Source organism: Pleurodeles waltl, chromosome 8, assembly GCF_031143425.1.
Source record: "Pleurodeles waltl isolate 20211129_DDA chromosome 8, aPleWal1.hap1.20221129, whole genome shotgun sequence".
In the NCBI taxonomy this organism is placed as follows: domain Eukaryota; kingdom Metazoa; phylum Chordata; class Amphibia; order Caudata; family Salamandridae; genus Pleurodeles; species Pleurodeles waltl.
In genome coordinates, this window is record NC_090447.1 from 1299336194 (window position 1) to 1299355445 (window position 19252).

The following is a 19252-nucleotide window of genomic DNA, read 5'->3' on the forward strand; positions in this document are numbered from 1 at the left end:
CCTTTCCCAAGAGAGTCTTCATTTTCTAAGTGGAAGAACCTGGAAAGGCCATCTGCATTGGCATGGGCAGTCCCAGGTCTGTGTTCCACTATAAAGTCCATTCCCTGTAGGGAGATGGACCACCTCAACAGTTTAGGATTTTCACCTTTCATTTGCATCAGCCATTTGAGAGGTCTGTGGTCAGTTTGAACTAGGAAGTGAGTCCCAAAGAGGTATGGTCTCAGCTTCTTCAGGGACCAAACCACAGCAAAGGCCTCCCTCTCAATGGCACTCCAACGCTGCTCCCTGGGGAGTAACCTCCTGCTAATGAAAGCAACAGGCTGGTCAAGGCCATCATCATTTGTTTGGGACAAAACTGCCCCTATCCCATGTTCAGAGGCATCAGTCTGCACAATGAACTGCTTAGAATAATCTGGAGCTTTTAGAACTGGTGCTGAGCACATTGCTTGTTTCAGGGTGTCAAAGGCCTGTTGGCCTTCCACAGTCCAGTTCACTTTCTTGGGCATTTTCTTGGAGGTGAGTTCAGTGAGGGCTGTCACAATGGATCCATATCCCTTCACAAACCTCCTGTAATACCCAGTCAAGCCAAGGAATGCCCTGACTTGAGTCTGGGTTTTTGGAGCTACCCAGTCCAGAATAGTCTGGATCTTGGGTTGGAGTGGCTGAACTTGGCCTCCACCTACAAGGTGGCCCAAGTAAACCACAGTTCCCTGCCCTATCTGGCATTTGGATGCCTTGATAGAGAGGCCTGCAGATTGCAGAGCCTTCAAAACCTTCTTCAGGTGGACCAGGTGATCCTGCCAGGTGGAGCTGAAGACAGCAATATCATCAAGATAAGCTGTGCTAAAGGACTCCAAGCCAGCAAGGACTTGATTCACCAACCTTTGGAAGGTGGCAGGGGCATTCTTTAAACCAAAGGGCATAACAGTAAACTGAAAATGCCCATCAGGTGTGGAGAATGCTGTCTTTTCTTTTGCTCCAGGTGCCATTTTTATTTGCCAGTACCCTGCTGTCAAGTCAAAGGTACTTAGGAATTTGGCAGCACCTAATTTATCAATGAGCTCATCAGCTCTTGGAATTGGATGGGCATCTGTCTTGGTGACAGAGTTGAGCCCTCTGTAGTCCACACAAAACCTCATTTCTTTCTTCCCATCTTTGGTGTGAGGTTTGGGGACTAAGACCACTGGGCTAGCCCAGGGGCTGTCAGAGCGCTCAATCACTCCCAATTCCAGCATCTTGTGGACTTCCACCTTGATGCTTTCCTTAACATGGTCAGACTGTCTGAAGATTTTGTTCTTGACAGGCATGCTGTCTCCTGTGTCCACATCATGGGTACACAGGTGTGTCTGACCAGGGGTTAGGGAGAAAAGCTCAGGAAACTGTTGTAGGACTCTCCTACAATCAGCCTGCTGTTGGCCAGAGAGGGTGTCTGAGTAGATCACTCCATCTACTGTGCCATCTTTTGGGTCTGATGACAGAAGATCAGGGAGAGGTTCACTCTCTGCCTCCTGATCCTCATCTGTTACCATCAACAGATTCACATCAGCCCTGTCATGAAAGAGCTTAAGGCGGTTCACATGGATCACCCTCTTGGGGCTCCTGCTTGTGCCCAGGTCCACCAGGTAGGTGACCTGACTCTTCCTTTCTAACACTGGGTAAGGGCCACTCCATTTGTCCTGGAGTGCCCTGGGAGCCACAGGCTCCAGAACCCAGACTTTCTGCCCTGGTTGGAACTCAACCAGTGCAGCCTTTTGGTCACACCAAAACTTCTGGAGTTGTTGGCTGGCCTCAAGGTTTTTGGTTGCCTTTTCCATGTACTCTGCCATTCTAGAGCGAAGGCCAAGTACATAGTCCACTATGTCCTGTTTAGGCTCATGGAGAGGTCTCTCCCAGCCTTCTTTAACAAGGGCAAGTGGTCCCCTTACAGGATGACCAAACAGAAGTTCAAAGGGTGAGAATCCTACTCCCTTCTGTGGTACCTCTCTGTAAGCGAAAAGCAGACATGGCAGGAGGACATCCCATCTCCTTTTGAGTTTTTCTGGGAGCCCCATGATCATGCCTTTTAATGTCTTGTTGAATCTCTCAACCAAGCCATTAGTTTGTGGATGGTATGGTGTAGTGAATTTGTAAGTCACTCCACACTCATTCCACATGTGTTTTAGGTATGCTGACATGAAGTTGGTACCTCTGTCAGACACCACCTCCTTAGGGAAACCCACTCTGGTAAAGATACCAATGAGGGCCTTGGCTACTGCAGGGGCAGTAGTCGACCTAAGGGGAATAGCTTCAGGATACCTGGTAGCATGATCCACTACTACCAGGATATACATATTTCCTGAGGCTGTGGGAGGTTCTAGTGGACCAACTATGTCCACACCCACTCTTTCAAAGGGAACCCCCACCACTGGAAGTGGAATGAGGGGGGCCTTTGGATGCCCACCTGTCTTACCACTGGCTTGACAGGTGGGGCAGGAGAGGCAAAACTCCTTAACCATGTTGGACATATTGGGCCAGTAGAAGTGGTTGACTAACCTCTCCCACGTCTTGGTTTGTCCCAAATGTCCAGCAAGGGGGATGTCATGGGCCAATGTTAGGATGAACTCTCTGAACAGCTGAGGCACTACCACTCTCCTAGTGGCACCAGGTTTGGGGTCTCTGGCCTCAGTGTACAGGAGTCCATCTTCCCAATAGACCCTATGCGTTCCATTTTTCTTGCCTTTGGACTCTTCAGCAGCTTGCTGCCTAAGGCCTTCAAGAGAGGGACAGGTTTCTTGTCCCTTACACAGCTACTCCCTTGAGGGTCCCCCTGGGCCTAAGAGCTCAACCTGATAAGGTTCAAGCTCCAAAGGCTCAGTTCCCTCAGAGGGCAGAACTTCTTCCTGAGAAGAGAGGTTCCCTTTCTTTTGCTGTGTTGCAGTTGGTTTCCCAACTGACTTTCCTTTCCTCTTGGTAGGCTGGGCCATTCTTCCAGACTCCAGCTCTACTTGTTCACCCTGTGCCTTGCATTGTGCTCTGGTTTTCACACACACCAGTTCAGGGATACCCAGCATTGCTGCATGGGTTTTTAGTTCTACCTCAGCCCATGCTGAGGACTCCAGGTCATTTCCAAGCAGACAGTCCACTGGGATATTTGAGGAGACCACCACCTGTTTCAGGCCATTGACCCCTCCCCATTCTAAAGTAACCATTGCCATGGGATGTACTTTTCTCTGATTGTCAGCGTTGGTGACTGTGTAAGTTTTTCCAGTCAGGTATTGGCCAGGGGAAACCAGTTTCTCTGTCACCATGGTGACACTGGCACCTGTATCCCTCAGGCCCTCTATTCTAGTCCCATTAATTAAGAGTTGCTGTCTGTATTTTTGCATGTTAGGCGGCCAGACAGCTAGTGTGGCTAAATCCACCCCACCCTCAGAAACTAGAGTAGCTTCAGTGTGGACCCTGATTTGCTCTGGGCACACTGTTGATCCCACTTGGAGACTAGCCATACCAGTGTTACCTGGATGGGAGTTTGGAGTGGAACCTTTCTTGGGACAGGCCTTGTCTCCAGTTTGGTGTCCATGCTGTTTACAGCTATGACACCAGGCCTTTTTGGGATCAAAGTTTTTACCCTTGTACCCATTGTTTTGTGAAGAGGCTCTGGGCCCACCCTCCTGTGCAGGTTTTTGGGGGCCTGTAGAAGACTCTTTACTATTTTTAGTTTTGGTTGTCTCATCACCCTTCCCCTGGGGAGTCTTTGTGACCCCTTTCTTTTGGTCACCCCCTGTTGAAGTCTTGGACACCCTTGTCTTGACCCAATGGTCCGCCTTCTTTCCCAATTCTTGGGGAGAAATTGGTCCTAGGTCTACCAGATGCTGATGCAGTTTATCATTGAAACAATTACTCAATAGGTGTTCCTTCACAAATAAATTGTACAGCCCATCATAATTACTTACACCACTGCCTTGAATCCAACCATCTAGTGTTTTCACTGAGTAGTCTACAAAGTCAACCCAGGTCTGGCTCGAGGATTTTTGAGCCCCCCTGAATCTAATCCTATACTCCTCAGTGGAGAATCCAAAGCCCTCAATCAGGGTACCCTTCATGAGGTCATAAGATTCTGCATCTTTTCCAGAGAGTGTGAGGAGTCTATCCCTACACTTTCCTGTGAACATTTCCCAAAGGAGAGCACCCCAGTGAGATCTGTTCACTTTTCTGGTTACACAAGCCCTCTCAAAAGCTGTGAACCATTTGGTGATGTCATCACCATCTTCATATTTAGTTACAATCCCTTTAGGGATTTTCAACATGTCAGGAGAATCTCTGACCCTATTTATGTTGCTGCCACCATTGATGGGTCCTAGGCCCATCTCTTGTCTTTCCCTCTCTATGGCTAGGATCTGCCTTTCCAAAGCCAATCTTTTGGCCATCCTGGCTAACTGGATGTCCTCTTCACTGGAGTTATCCTCAGTGATTTCAGAGGTGTTGGTCTCTCCTGTGAGGGAACCAGCATCTCTGACTATTATTTTTGGAGTCAGGGTTTGAGGGACCCTGTTCTCCCTAGATAGTACTGGTAGGGGGGAATTTTCCTCCAAGTCACTATCCTCTTCCTCTGAGTTGCCACCCTCAGAGGGGTTGGCCTTTTCAAACTCTGCCAAAAGCTCCTGGAGCTGTATTTTGGTAGGTTTGGGGCCCATTGTTATTTTCTTTATTTTACAGAGTGACCTTAGCTCCCTCATCTTAAGATGGAGGTAAGGTGTGGTGTCGAGTTCCACCACAGTCACATCTGTGCTAGACATTTTGCTTCTAAAAGTTGGAATACTTTTTAAGAATCTACAACTGGTTCTAGAATCTAATTCAAACTTTTACAAACTTTTAAACTCTAAAAGAAATGCTAAACAGGATCTAACACAAGGCCCTAGCAGGTCTTTTAAGAATTTAGAAAACTTTTTCAAATTGCAAAAATCAATTTCTAATGACAATTTTGGAATTTGTCGTGTGATCAGGTATTGGCTGAGTAGTCCAGCAAATGCAAAGTCTTGTACCCCACCGCTGATCCACCAATGTAGGAAATTGGCTCTGTATGTGCTATTTCAAAGTAAGGAATAGCATGCACAGAGTCCAAGGGTTCCCCTTAGAGGTAAAATAGTGGTAAAAATAGATAATACTAATGCTCTATTTTGTGGTAGTGTGGTCGAGCAGTAGGCTTATCCAAGGAGTAGTGTTAAGCATTTGTTGTACATACACATAGACAATAAATGAGGTACACACACTCAGAGACAAATCCAGCCAATAGGTTTTGTTATAGAAAAATATCTTTTCTTAGTTTATTTTAAGAACCACAGGTTCAAATTTAACATGTAATATCTTGTTTGAAAGGTATTGCAGGTAAGTACATTAGGAACTTTGAATCATTTCAATTGCATGTATACTTTTCAAGTTATTGACAAATAGCTACTTTAAAAGTGGACACAGTGCAATTTTCACAGTTCCTGGGGGAGGTAAGTTTTTGTTAGTTTTACCAGGTAAGTAAGACACTTACAGGGTTCAGTTCTTGGTCCAAGGTAGCCCACCGTTGGGGGTTCAGAGCAACCCCAAAGTCACCACACCAGCAGCTCAGGGCCGGTCAGGTGCAGAGTTCAAAGTGGTGCCCAAAACGCATAGGCTAGAATGGAGAGAAGGGGGTGCCCCGGTTCCGGTCTGCTTGCAGGTAAGTACCCGCGTCTTCGGAGGGCAGACCAGGGGGGTTTTGTAGGGCACCGGAGGGGACACAAGCCCACACAGAAATTTCACCCTCAGCGGCGCGGGGGCGGCCGGGTGCAGTGTAGAGACAAGCGTCGGGTTCGCAATGTTAGTCTATGAGAGATCTCGGGATCTCTTCAGCGCTGCAGGCAGGCAAGGGGGGGATTCCTCGGGGAAACCTCCACTTGGGCAAGGGAGAGGGACTCCTGGGGGTCACTTCTCCAGTGAAAGTTCGGTCCTTCAGGTCCTGGGGGCTGCGGGTGCAGGGTCTCTCCCAGGCGTCGGGACTTAGGATTCAAAGAGTCGCGGTCAGGGGAAGCCTCGGGATTCCCTCTGCAGGCGGCGCTGTGTGGACTCAGGGGGGACAGGTTTTGGTACTCACAGTATCAGAGTAGTCCTGGGGTCCCTCCTGAGGTGTTGGATCTCCACCAGCCGAGTCGGGGTCGCCGGGTGCAGTGTTGCAAGTCTCACGCTTCTTGCGGGGAGCTTGCAGGGTTCTTTCAAAGCTGCTGGAAACAAAGTTGCAGCCTTTCTTGGAGCAGGTCCGCTGTCCTCGGGAGTTTCTTGTCTTTTCGAAGCAGGGGCAGTCCTCAGAGGATGTCGAGGTCGCTGGTCCCTTTGGAAGGCGTCGCTGGAGCAGGATCTTTGGAAGGCAGGAGACAGGCCGGTGAGTTTCTGGAGCCAAGGCAGTTGTCGTCTTCTGGTCTTCCTCTGCAGGGGTTTTCAGCTAGGCAGTCCTTCTTGTAGTTGCAGGAATCTAATTTCCTAGGGTTCAGGGTAGCCCTTAAATACTAAATTTAAGGGCGTGTTTAGGTCTGGGGGGTTAGTAGCCAATGGCTACTAGCCCTGAGGGTGGGTACACCCTCTTTGTGCCTCCTCCCAAGGGGAGGGGGTCACAATCCTAACCCTATTGGGGGAATCCTCCATCTGCAAGATGGAGGATTTCTAAAAGTTAGAGTCACCTCAGCTCAGGACACCTTAGGGGCTGTCCTGACTGGCCAGTGACTCCTCCTTGTTGCTTTCTTTGTTCCCTCCAGCCTTGCCGCCAAAAGTGGGGGCCGTGGCCGGAGGGGGCGGGCAACTCCACTAAGCTGGAGTGCCCTGCTGGGCTGTGACAAAGGGGTGAGCCTTTGAGGCTCACCGCCAGGTGTCACAGCTCCTGCCTGGGGGAGGTGTTAGCATCTCCACCCAGTGCAGGCTTTGTTACTGGCCTCAGAGTGACAAAGGCACTCTCCCCATGGGGCCAGCAACATGTCTCTGGTGTGGCAGGCTGCTGGAACTAGTCAGCCTACACAGACAGTCGGTTAAGTTTCAGGGGGCACCTCTAAGGTGCCCTCTGGGGTGTATTTTACAATAAAATGTACACTGGCATCAGTGTGCATTTATTGTGCTGAGAAGTTTGATACCAAACTTCCCAGTTTTCAGTGTAGCCATTATGGTGCTGTGGAGTTCGTGTTTGACAGACTCCCAGACCATATACTCTTATGGCTACCCTGCACTTACAATGTCTAAGGTTTTGTTTAGACACTGTAGGGGTACCATGCTCATGCACTGGTACCCTCACCTATGGTATAGTGCACCCTGCCTTAGGGCTGTAAGGCCTGCTAGAGGGGTGTCTTACCTATACTGCATAGGCAGTGAGAGGCTGGCATGGCACCCTGAGGGGAGTGCCATGTCGACTTACTCGTTTTGTCCTCACTAGCACACACAAGCTGGCAAGCAGTGTGTCTGTGCTGAGTGAGAGGTCTCCAGGGTGGCATAAGACATGCTGCAGCCCTTAGAGACCTTCCTTGGCATCAGGGCCCTTGGTACTAGAAGTACCAGTTACAAGGGACTTATCTGGATGCCAGGGTCTGCCAATTGTGGATACAAAAGTACAGGTTAGGGAAAGAACACTGGTGCTGGGGCCTGGTTAGCAGGCCTCAGCACACTTTCAATTGTAAACATAGCATCAGCAAAGGCAAAAAGTCAGGGGGCAACCATGCCAAGGAGGTATTTCCTTACAATGGAGTATTTAAGTTCTCTGTCATGTAGTGCCTACTTAAGCTTGAGGGAGCTGAGGTGCATCCTTTGTACTTTTAGGGTAAAGTACTGGAAGAATGTGATAGTGGTGTTCTCAAAGGCGAGCGGTGGGGCGCTTGGAGCTGTCCAAAGCATTATATCTTGAACACTGTAGTAGAGCAACCGCACTATAATGGGGCGCGGAGGTTCTCCCGGGCACTCAGGACTCTATGGGCCCGCTCTACCAAAAAGAATATAGAGAGACCTCGGGGTTGGAGATGTTTTATTATGAGGTCCTTTACAAATAGGTCAGTTGCTGGGCCTTCGGTCCTTTCTGGCACCCCTAGTATGCGGACATTGTTGTGCCTTGAGCAACTCTGAGTCTTCAAGGCAGATCTTAAAGGCCGCTGCTAATGCTCGGAGCTCAGTGACTTGAGTTTGTAGAGCTGTTGTGTCTGTCTGAAGGGCCATCGTAGTATCCTCCACTTCTTTAATGCAGGTGTTCATGGTACGCAGGTTAACTCTAACCAGTGTAAGCTCTGTCTTCACTGAGTCTATCTTGGTTTCAATTGACATTCTCAATCCCTGAATAGCCACAATGACATCTTGCAGTGTCAATGTTGCTTCTTCAGTTGGGGCCTACTCAGTGGGGGCAACCACCTCCTGAATTCCTCCCACCGCAGTGGGCTCTCTTGGGGCAGTATATTTGTCTAGTTTGGCTTGATGTCCCCCCCCCTACTTCCTTTTCCCCCTGTCATTGCCCTTGCTCAGTTTGTAGTCTGGGTATCCTGAAGCTGCAACGATTAGGGAGGGAATGCTAGGAGTTCCGTCTTACTCTACATGCCTGCCTTGGTGGCTAAAGCTCACCATGTGGCCTGTTGGATTTTCAGCCTCTCGCCCCCACTTCCCCCTACCGATCTCAGCCATGGATGGTACCTCAAAAACCACATGACAAAATTCTCCCACAGAAAGGCCTAGCAAAGACTTGTGTTCAGCCTCCTGTAGTGCTCACTCAGGCTGTCTCTCCGCTAGTAATGCCTGCTGTTGCATTCTGAGTTAACGCTTATTAGGCCTCTAGCGGTGGGGGGGCATATTATGTTCCAGTTCTGGCCTTCCTCTGGGCTGTGTCGCTTCACTTGGCCTACTTGGGGCTCACCGTAACAACTATCAGTGTTTTCCAGTTTTCCAACTCAAATTTAGTAGCCCCTTATCCCACCCGGCACACAGTTCTTTGGGGTTTCATGTGGCCGCTTTTCTTTTACTGTTATTGCCCATTTCTCTCACCCAGCATGCACACATCTATAGTGACTGTGCGAATCGCACCATGGAAAGCCTCTGCTTATGCACCTCCAGCTGCGCGATGTTCAGTACGTTAATGTTGCTGGTTACGCTATGGCTTTAGCAGATGTTCCCCACCGTTAAGTGGTTTTGGAGACAAAATCACTTCTAAGAGGTGCTGCAGCCACCACTGCTACCCTCATCTCGCCCCCCCCCCCACCTGGGATGTTCATTGGGGCGCTGCTTCCTCCGAGATGAGGCCAAGGCACCGCCCAGCAGGTAGGCCCCACAGTCAACGATCACCAACCTGCTGCTGCGCTGACCCCCAACCCCAGAGCTTGCTGGGGCCTCAGATCTTGCGTGAATGGCTGCCTCCCCTACCGGGTATCACCACCATCCGAACCCAACGACTTTGCCTCACAAGGATCTCCAACTCAATTGGGGGGCCACTCCGACGCCAATGAGGCTTCCCCAGTGGCAACTGGCGAGGCCACTGTGGCCCAGCCTGCAGGTAGCGGCGATGCTGTTACGCTATCCCCAGCCGTAGCTTTACCACAGAGCCCCGATCACAATAGAGGACTGGCGCGTTGGAATCCCCAAGCAACAATGATCCGGATTCCACCTTCATATTGGGGTTAGGTACGGATGACTGTGCAGATTTTGGGGGGTTTCTCTGACAGGTCTCAGAGACGCTTTAGAATGTAGCCATTTTAGTCGGCAGTTGGCCATGCCCCCTTTCTCCAATCAAAATCATTTTTCAACTTTTGGTTATCGTTATACAGCAGTTTAAATCACAAACTAAAGAAAGGAGAATACAGTAGAGGGAGCAGTCAGGTTTATACAATCAAAACCAAGTAATGGGCGGGAAGAGGCTTGCTATGTGCACTGCGGGTGGTAACAGGAGGCGTCCTGTGTATCCGGGCTGGTGGGTAGGGGAGATCAGAAGTAGTGCTGGCTCTGTGTTCAGTGTGTGAGGTGTTCACATATATACAATGCATCTCCGGGTGTATCGTCAAGGGTGTGTGTTTCCCTGTGCATTGCATAATGCAAGAGGAAAAACTAAGGATGCTTAGTAAGTGTAGTCTCTCATAATCAGTACATGAGGCTGGGGTTTATAGAGAGGAAACAAGTGAGGGGAGAGCAAATTGGGTGTAGACACAAGCATCTCTTGTATGAGAGAAACTAGGATGCCTGGGGGGTACTTTTTTGGGTGACAGAGCTCCGGGTTGGGGGGCAGGAAGGTAGAGGTTTAGGCTTGGAGGAGGGCTATTGGTGGGGGTCTTTCTCATTGTGGGAACTTTTTTTTTGCAGGTGAGGAGAGGAATATGGGAAATATGAGTGTCAGCATTTGGTGGTTTTGAAGGGGAGTACTCTTAATTTGGAAAGGAAGGTCCCGGCAATCCGTCCAGGGGTCAGAGGTTTTTGGGTCCTATGAGCCTAGGGTGGTGTGGAGGGAGAAGTCTATTCAGTTAGCCCCCTAAATTCCAGCAGCATGGTATCCCAGGCCACAGCTATGGGGTGCATTGTATGCAACAGGCCTCCTCCCAGTGCAATGCTGAGTGACGGAGGTTGGGACGACTAACCCAGAAAAAGGGTCCCCCCAATGTATATACTTTAAGGTCTTGAATAAGGGGGGAATAAATGGTATATAAACAAACAAAATGCCACTTGATCTGAATCTCTTCAGACACCTGATTTCAACTTATAACAGTCTGAACTGAAGTAATACTTATTCTACATATGCATTTTATAAAAGTTTGTTTATTTTTTCATATTTTCACTTTAATAAGAGCCACATAATTTATTTCATAGTGTTTTGTTGAGTGGAGGTTGGGATTCCTTCCAGTGCATAGTTAGCAGGCTCTTGGCCAAAAGCAGCGCAAAGTCGACAAAACATGCTTGTATCCTATGTTGCTTGGAGCAGGGATATATGCCCAGGGCTATCGCTCCCCAGGAGTTTGAGGTAAGTTCTGTGATGGTGGTTACTGTGTTATGAATGGCAGTCAAATAGAAGGCTATGTTCGGGCAGGACCATAGCATGAGTTGGAGGTCTGCCATTGGGGAGGAGTATCTCGGACAGGATAGGGCGAGACACTTGAAGTCAGCTGGAAAACGCTCATAAGGCATTTTCGGGCGATGCAACCATGTAGGGGGCCATGAGTGGCATAATTTGATACAGAGAAGGAGGAGTTGCCTTATGGTGTGTGGGGGAGTGTGCCTTCTTCTGTGCTTGTCTCGAATAGGTTCCTACCTGCGAACCAATGGGAAACCCATTGCAGTTGTGCCATATGGTAGACATTTTCAAACAGCCGTGCACTGAGGCCGCTCTGTACCACCGACAGCCACACTTTGTGGAATGCAACCCTTCTTTTGCGTCCATCCCATAGTAGGTTTACAAAATAGTATAAAAGCTGGGGAAAGATAATCATTTGAGAGAGCTATTCTGCCAGTTAGGGCCACGGGAAGCGACTGCCAGAACCTCATTTGCGATTTTATAGCAGTGAGGGCCCGTTCCGGTTCCCCTAAAGAGGCATATTTGCGAATTTATACAGCCTGATGGCCAGGTCAGGGGTGTCGAATTTAATAAAATATCTACTTGTCCATGGGACATGTTGCTTCATAAATGTGCTTGTCCTGTAAAAAAATGTACTTGTCTCTTTGGTACCATGTAGACATATTACAGCAGCAATCTCATTATGAAAGAGCTCAGATAAGAGCCTCTCTGATTATTCCAGGGCTACTACTATAGTAGGGCTTGAATACTTGCAATGTCAATCCCTACTTTAGCAATTTTCTTAGTTTGCCACCTTTGCTGGAGGAAGCATTAAGAAATAGTTCCAGGGCTGGAATGCCAATGCATCTGCAAACCTACTAACTTGCATGTTTAAAGATTTTCACCATCTGTTCTCTAATCTTTTCCCATACTAAAGGTTGGAAATGTACTTGTGACATTGGCAGAAGTTGAACTTCTTCCAGGGCTTGGAAAAAGTCATGCATATTTGCTTGTGCTAAAATACAGTTCAAAAACATTTTCTAGGACTTCGATTTCCTGGTCTACTTCTGTAAGTTGTTGTGAATTCTTGAAAGCCACTAATTCAAAGAAATCTACCATGGGTGCACTTTTGTGACTTTCTTTAAGAATTGGGTTCCTAATTAGGTCTGGCGTTAACCAAGATATTTTGGGGCTGATTTAAGAAAACTGGCGCTGCACCCAATACAGGGCCACTTTCCTTGTGTCCCTTAGCTCCCTCCTCCCGCCACCATGTGTGTACCGTATTTAAAATACAGCGCACCATAGTGCAGGGTAGGGGGCAATAGCATCAGAATTCCTGATGCTATTGATATACTCTGCAGGAGTAGCACCAACATTTTGGCACTACTCCTGCAGAGTACATGGGGGCCCATTGTATTCAATGGAATGCCCCCTTTTAAAGCCTGCTCTGAGCAGGCGTTAAAAGTGGCGAAAAAAATGGCGCAAGGAAATGTCATAGATTTCCTTGCCTAATTTTTTCAGCCCCCTCCACAGGGGAACGCCCCCCCTTGCATACATTATGCCTGGCGCAGGCATAATGTGGTGCAAGGGTTTACAAAGTGGTGCCATGCATGCATTGTGCCACTTTGTAAATATGGTGCATGTAAAAAGACACTTTAACGCTGCCTTAGCGTAAAACAATAACGCTATGGCGGTGCTAAGGTGGTGCTAGGGCCTCTTAAATCAGGCCCTTTGTTTTTATTAAACTTCTATTTCTCTATCTATGGGTTGGCTTTAGTGATTGGGTTCTGCTCTCCCACAGAATGCAAATTGGTACACAAAGTAGTTTTGTACAGTGCCATGAACTACTGTAGCAATCACTGGCGTAAAGAAACTGGAGGGGGTCCCCCTAAAAAGAACATGGAGGGGGGCCCCCTCCAGACTCTCTCAGGGAGGGTGCTGTGCTGAGGGGGCACCTTAGAGGGGTCCCCCACACCACAGGGGATGTGGGGCCATTGCTACACCACTGTGACAATGTGTGCTTTTTTGAGACCAATAACGTTTTTTTGCTTTATACTGGTGTTCATTACAATGGTGAGGGCCTGGCAGCTCTCACAACAATAAAGTGTTACAAAAGCCATGTCAAAACAAGACACGCATTGACAAAACCAAAACACTCACAACAAATGTCAGATCGGTTGGCTTTGCTGGTGCTTGTTTAATTTCATGCTTCCCATAATCTTGTTAAAAATGGTTACACTGATTTTCCATTAGGAATATTATTTGGAAATACTAGCATGCATCAACACATTTTACTAAATGACGCTGCAAAGAAATAGCACCTAAATTTTCTTAGTAGCAAAATGTTTTTTTTCTTACTTGCATTTTTTTCTCAACATTTTATTTTGAAAGCAAAGAATCCTCACTCTTGCTTACAAGCTTCCACAAACATTTGCATCTAATCAGAAAGCATCCTGGGAGCGTTATACTTAGCCTCATATTGTTAAACTTTTCAAACAAGTGTGTACACTTTCTTTTTTTATTGGAACTACTGTCAGTGCAGTGTGACTTTAAAATGTTTACTTGCAGAGCTCACCCTAATAATAAAGGCTTTTCATTAATGAACCACAAATATAAGTTCAAACAGCATTAAAATATGAACACACATATTTCTTCACCTGTAGACACTTCTCTTCTCTGTAATTTGGTAGCCACAGGGTTTGTGCTGCAGGGGGTTGGACCTGCTTGTCCCAAGGACAAAATAAACATGAAAACTTGTTGCGCTTGACCCCAAACAATATGTCCCAGGCGTTGGTCTATAGGAATTCCTCATCCCTGCCAGGTATCAAACCACTGCCTTTTTGCAAGGCCAAAGGGGTTTGGCCTATTTGGATCATTTGTGGGGGGCGGCCTCCCTTTGGAGCGGAAAGCATGTGACTTCTCCCAGTTGACCCTTAGACCTGTCACCCCGGGGAATTTAAGGAAAGTTGTTGACTACTGTATTGCTCTTGTGTGAAAATTGTGTTATTGTGGTAACTCCTCCTGTGTGTTCTTCCCTACCTTCATTGGTTTTGGTGGGATTACACTCTGGTTCCTGTGAGTGACCTTTCCACAGTGTCTCACTTACTTCGAAACTGGGTAGATACTGGCAACCTCCCCGCCGACCAACATTAGGACTTTCCCTCTGGGCTGAGGGGCGGAAACCAAGTTTCCGCTCTTCAGCCAAGTGGGAAAACGGCAGCAGCATTGTCGCCGGCTCATAATTGAGCTGACGGCAATGCTGCCACCTGCAGGGGGCACCAGCACCCTTGTAATGCGCACTGTCAGTGCATCAGATAGTGCGCATTACAAGGGTGCTGGGCAGGGGGATGCCTGCACTGCCATGGCTATGGGCAGGGGGATGCCTGCACTGCCCATGGCTATGAGCAGTGCAGGGGGCCTCCCTGTGGCCCCTGCAACTGTTCTCTGCCAGCCTTTTCTTGGCGGTGAAACTGCCATGAAAAGGCTAGCGGAGAACCAGGTCTGTTGACCACCAGACTCACAATGAGGCTCTTAGGGCCAGATGTTGCAAAGGGTTTTTCCCATTCTGTGTCAATGGGAAAATGTGTTCGTACATATGGCCCTTAGTCTCTATTTTTAGGTGTACCCCTGGACACAACCACATATATACTTTAATAGTATATGATGGACTGCACAATTATAGTAGACTTAGCAGATAATTATGCCTGCAGGATTCAGGCTTCTATGGCAAGTATATTTCCAAACGAGGTTTTGTGAATTGACAACTGGTGTATGCTCCCCCCATGTATACAGCATGTTTTTTTATCATATTGTTGGTATGGTCTTCAGGACTGAGTCTAATGTGTACTTTCAGGAAAGATGTTAGCCCCTATGTTGGGTCACTTAGTCACAACAGATTATATAAAATAACTATGAAACACTAATAGATTTGAAAACTGACCTTTTGTATGTTGGTCAGTGGCTTCTGCATGAGTAAACAGATTGTAATTGTTTGTAATCACATGCTACCATTTGGAATGTGTTCTCTGCTGAATGTATGATCAGTGGCCAGTATTTTGGTACATCATGTGTACCGGTAACATACTTTGTGCCATGCGATGCTGAATAAGTTTCTGAATAAGTGACACTTGATTTTAACATGGGCCAGTGAATTATAACAAAGATGCACAGTATAATTCACACACCATTCTTCAACAGTTGTTGCCAGATGAGGTTGTGAAGAAGCAACACTTTCACAATATTGCTTGAAATAGTGACACATGTAAGTATCTGTGGTATTTAAATATTAGATTTCTGAGGACAGCGAGTGTTCCCCTCTTTTCTGTACTGTTTAACCTTCTGCAAGGTATGTATAGGAAAGGAGCACCTGACTGCCAGCACTTAGAGCTATATAGCTAGCCTTCCTGCCCCATGGTGTGGGATGCCTGCACTCTTTGCGTCAAGTACTTTGTTTACCATAACGGTCTAGGCCCCAGGAGCACTTTGCGCTATATAGTGCTTTCCTGCCCCGCAATGTGGGATGGGCCCGGGAAAAGCCCGGGCCAAGGATGGGCCTGCCCTGTGGCCGTCAGAGGCAGGAGGTGGCAGGGTAGGGCCACCCTCCTTGGTTTTACTATCTGGATCCTGGTGTACAAGGAGAAAGAGAATCACTAATTAATCTTTATTGTTTGTTTTGCCTATTGGCCCTTATTCTTTTGGAAATCTTCTTAGATTGTGTTATAAGCACACACATGAAAGCCCTCTGCGAGCAGGAGAAGGAGTTACTTTGTAGCATGAGTGACTGCCCGTTGAAGAAACAATTAATAACTGAGGTTGTTCTGTGGCGTGCTGCCTTCCTGTTTCTCTAAGGCACTTGTTTAATCAGCTTGTAGGGAATTTATGCTTCCAGAGACTGTTATACGTACTGTTGTTGCAGTTATTGTTTCTATGTTCTGTGTGGCGGCTATGGAGTGAGTAATCTTGCACCATATGGGATTTTTGGGGATAGAACAGATAATACGAGGTTAAGATTTCTGTAACTTGTAAAATTTCTGGGTTTGCCTAACTTTGGGGAGACCTTTGTTTTTAGTTTTCTTTATGTGTGGGGAACCTTAACCTTAACTTTGTGTTTGAAATGGTAAAATGGAAAAACACTTCAGCCTGTATATAAATAGGACTGTGAACTGGCTCACACACTGTAGGCATGATGCTCCTAAATCTCTTGGCAGTAGTATGCCTCTACTCATGTTCACAGATGATAACCCTTCTCATCTCTAGAACCTCATCAGGTCCTCAAGAATGTTTGGATAACTTTTCCAAATGTTGTCTAGCTTGAGGCTTAGAGGTGAATCCTTCAAAGTCTAAGTTTATGACCATGAACCCGCATAAGTCATCAAGGGGTAGGATGAGGGTTGATGGAGTGCTATTGGACAAGTCACTTGTTTTCACTATTTGGGCGTTAGACTTACTGCAAATTTTTTGTGGGCCCCTCAGGTTGAGAAGAGCAGAGCATAAGGGCACATATAGTGGTGCTGTAACTGTAGCCCTTGAGGTCAACAAGACTACTGCTGTTGCTGGAGATATATACAGTGCAGAGCTTTGGAGATATGTTGATGTGTCTGTACTTACAGCTGGTAAAGGCATTAGTAATAGGCACCCATTGATCCTGCATGCGTCACCCCGACCCCCCAACCCCACCCCAAAACCTAAAACCCCGACCCCCCCATCCCCACCCCAAAACCGAAAAACCCGACCCCCCCCACCCCGCCCCAAAACCTAAAACGCCCTGCCCCCCCAACCCCCCAAAACCTAAACGCCCCGCCCCCCCAACCCCACCCCAAAACCTAAAACCCCCTGACCCCCACCCCACCCCAAAACCTCAAACGCCCGCCCCCCAACCCCACCCCAAAACCTAAAACCCTGCCCCAAAACCTAAAACGCCCGCCCCCGACCCCAACCTAAAACCCCCTGACTCCCCACCCCGCCCCAAATCCTAAAACGCCCCGCCCCCCAACCCCGCCCCAAAACCTAAAACCCCCCGACCCTCCACCCCGCCCCAAAACCTAAAACGCCCTGCCCCCCAACCCCGCCCCAAAACCTAAAACCCCCGACCCTCCACCCTGCCCCAAAACGTAAAACCCCCCGACCCCCCACCCCGCCCCAAAACCTAAAACCCCCCACCCCAAAACCTAAAACCCCCGACCCTCCACCCCCGCCCCAAAACCTAAAACCCCGACCCCCCACCCCTGCCCCAAAACCTAAAACCCCCCGCCCCCCAACTTACAAAATAACGAAGTCATGGTTAAAGAAAGCGTTGTTGCGCTTTCGTTAACCAGGACTTCATTATTAAAGAGTCTGCATAGAGGACGTTTCCCCCCTGTCGCAGACGCTATGCCTATCCACACAAGTGAGGTATCATTTTTATCGGGAGACTTGGGAGAACGCTGGGTGGAAGGAAATTTGTGGCTCCTCTCAGATTCCTGAACTTTCTGTCACCGAAATGTGAGGAGAAAGTGTTTTTTTAGCCAAATTTTGAGGTTTGCAGAGGATTCTGGGTAACAACACCTGGTGAGAGCCCCACAGTCACCCCATCTTGGATTCCCCTAGGTGTCTAGTTTTAAAAAATGTGCAGGTTTGGTAGGTTTCTCTCAGTGCTGCCTGAGCTAGAGGTCAAAATCCACAGTTAGGCACTTTGCAAAAAACAGCTCTGTTTTCTTTGGGAAAATGTGATGTGTCCATGTTGTGTTTGGGGGCATTTCCAGTCGTGGGCGCTAGGCCTACCCACACAAGTGAGGTACCATTTTTATTGGGAGACTTGGGGGAATGCTGGGTGGAAGGAAATTTGTGGCTCCTCTCAGATTCCAGAATTTTCTGTCACCGAAATGAGAGGAAAAAGTATTTTTGTGGCCAAATTTTGAGGTTTGCAAAGGATTCTGGGTAACAAAACCTGGTCAGAGCCCCACAAGTTATCCCATCTTGGATTCCCCTAGGTGTCTAGTTTTCAGAAATGTCTGGGTTTGGTAGGTTTCCCTAGATGGCTGCTGAGCCCAGCACCAAAAACGCAGGTTGCCCCTCCACCCCCAAAAACAGGTAGTTTTCTATTGGATAATTTTGATGTGTCCAGATAGTGTTTTGGGGCATTTCCTGTCACGGGCACTAGGCCTCCCACACAAGTGAGGTATCATTTTTATCGGGAGACTTGGGGGAACGCTGGGTGGAAGGAAATGTGTGGCTCCTCTCAGATTCCAGAACTTTCTGTCACCGAGATGTGAGGAGAAAGTGTTTTTTTAGCCAAATTTTGAGGTTTGGAAAGAGTTCTGGGTAGCAAAACCTGGCGAGAGCCCCACAAGTCACCCGATCTTTGATTCCCCTAGGTGTCCAGTTTTAAAAAATGCACAGGTTTGGTAGGTTTCCTTAGGTGCCGGCTGAGCTAGATGCCAAAATCCACAGGTAGCCATTTTGCAAAAAACACCTCTGTTTTCTTTGGGAAAATTTGATGTGTCCACGTTGTGTTTTGGGGCATTTCCTGTCGCGGGCACTAGGCCTACCCACACAAGTGAGGTATAATTTTTATCGGGAGACTTGGGGGAACGCTGGGTGGAAGGAAATGTGTGGCACCTCTCAGATTCCAGAACTTTCTGTCACCGAGATGTGAGGAGAAAGTGTTTTTTTAGCCAAATTTTGAGGTTTGCAAAGAGTTCTGGGTAGCAAAACCTGGTGAGAGCCCCACAAGTCACCCCATCTTGGATTCCCCTAGGTGTCCAGTTTTAAAAAATGCATAGGTTTCATGGGTTTCCTTAGGTGCCGGCTGAGCTAGATGTCAAAATCCACAGGTCGCCATTTTGCAAAAAACACCTCTGTTTTCTTTGGGAAAATTTGATGTGTCCATGTTGTGTTTTGGGGCATTTCCTGTCGCAGTTGTTTGTCAGAACGCCACCTGCCGAAACAACGAGTGCCTGAACAAAGAGGTCGGAACACCGACCTCGTTGTTACCACTAATGCCTTCACCACGAATGCCTTAACAACAATATTTCGTTGTAAAGGCATTCCTGGTAAAGGCATTAGTAATAGGCACCCATTGATCCTGTATGCATCACCCCGACCCCCCAACCCCACCCAAAACCTAAAACCCCCCGACCCCCCACCCCGCCCCAAAACCTAAAACGCCCGCCCCCCAACCCCACCCCAAAACCTAAAACCCCTGCCCCAAAACCTAAAACGCCCTGGCCCCCCACCCCACCGCAAAACCTATAACCTCCTGACCCTCCACCCCCACCCCACAAC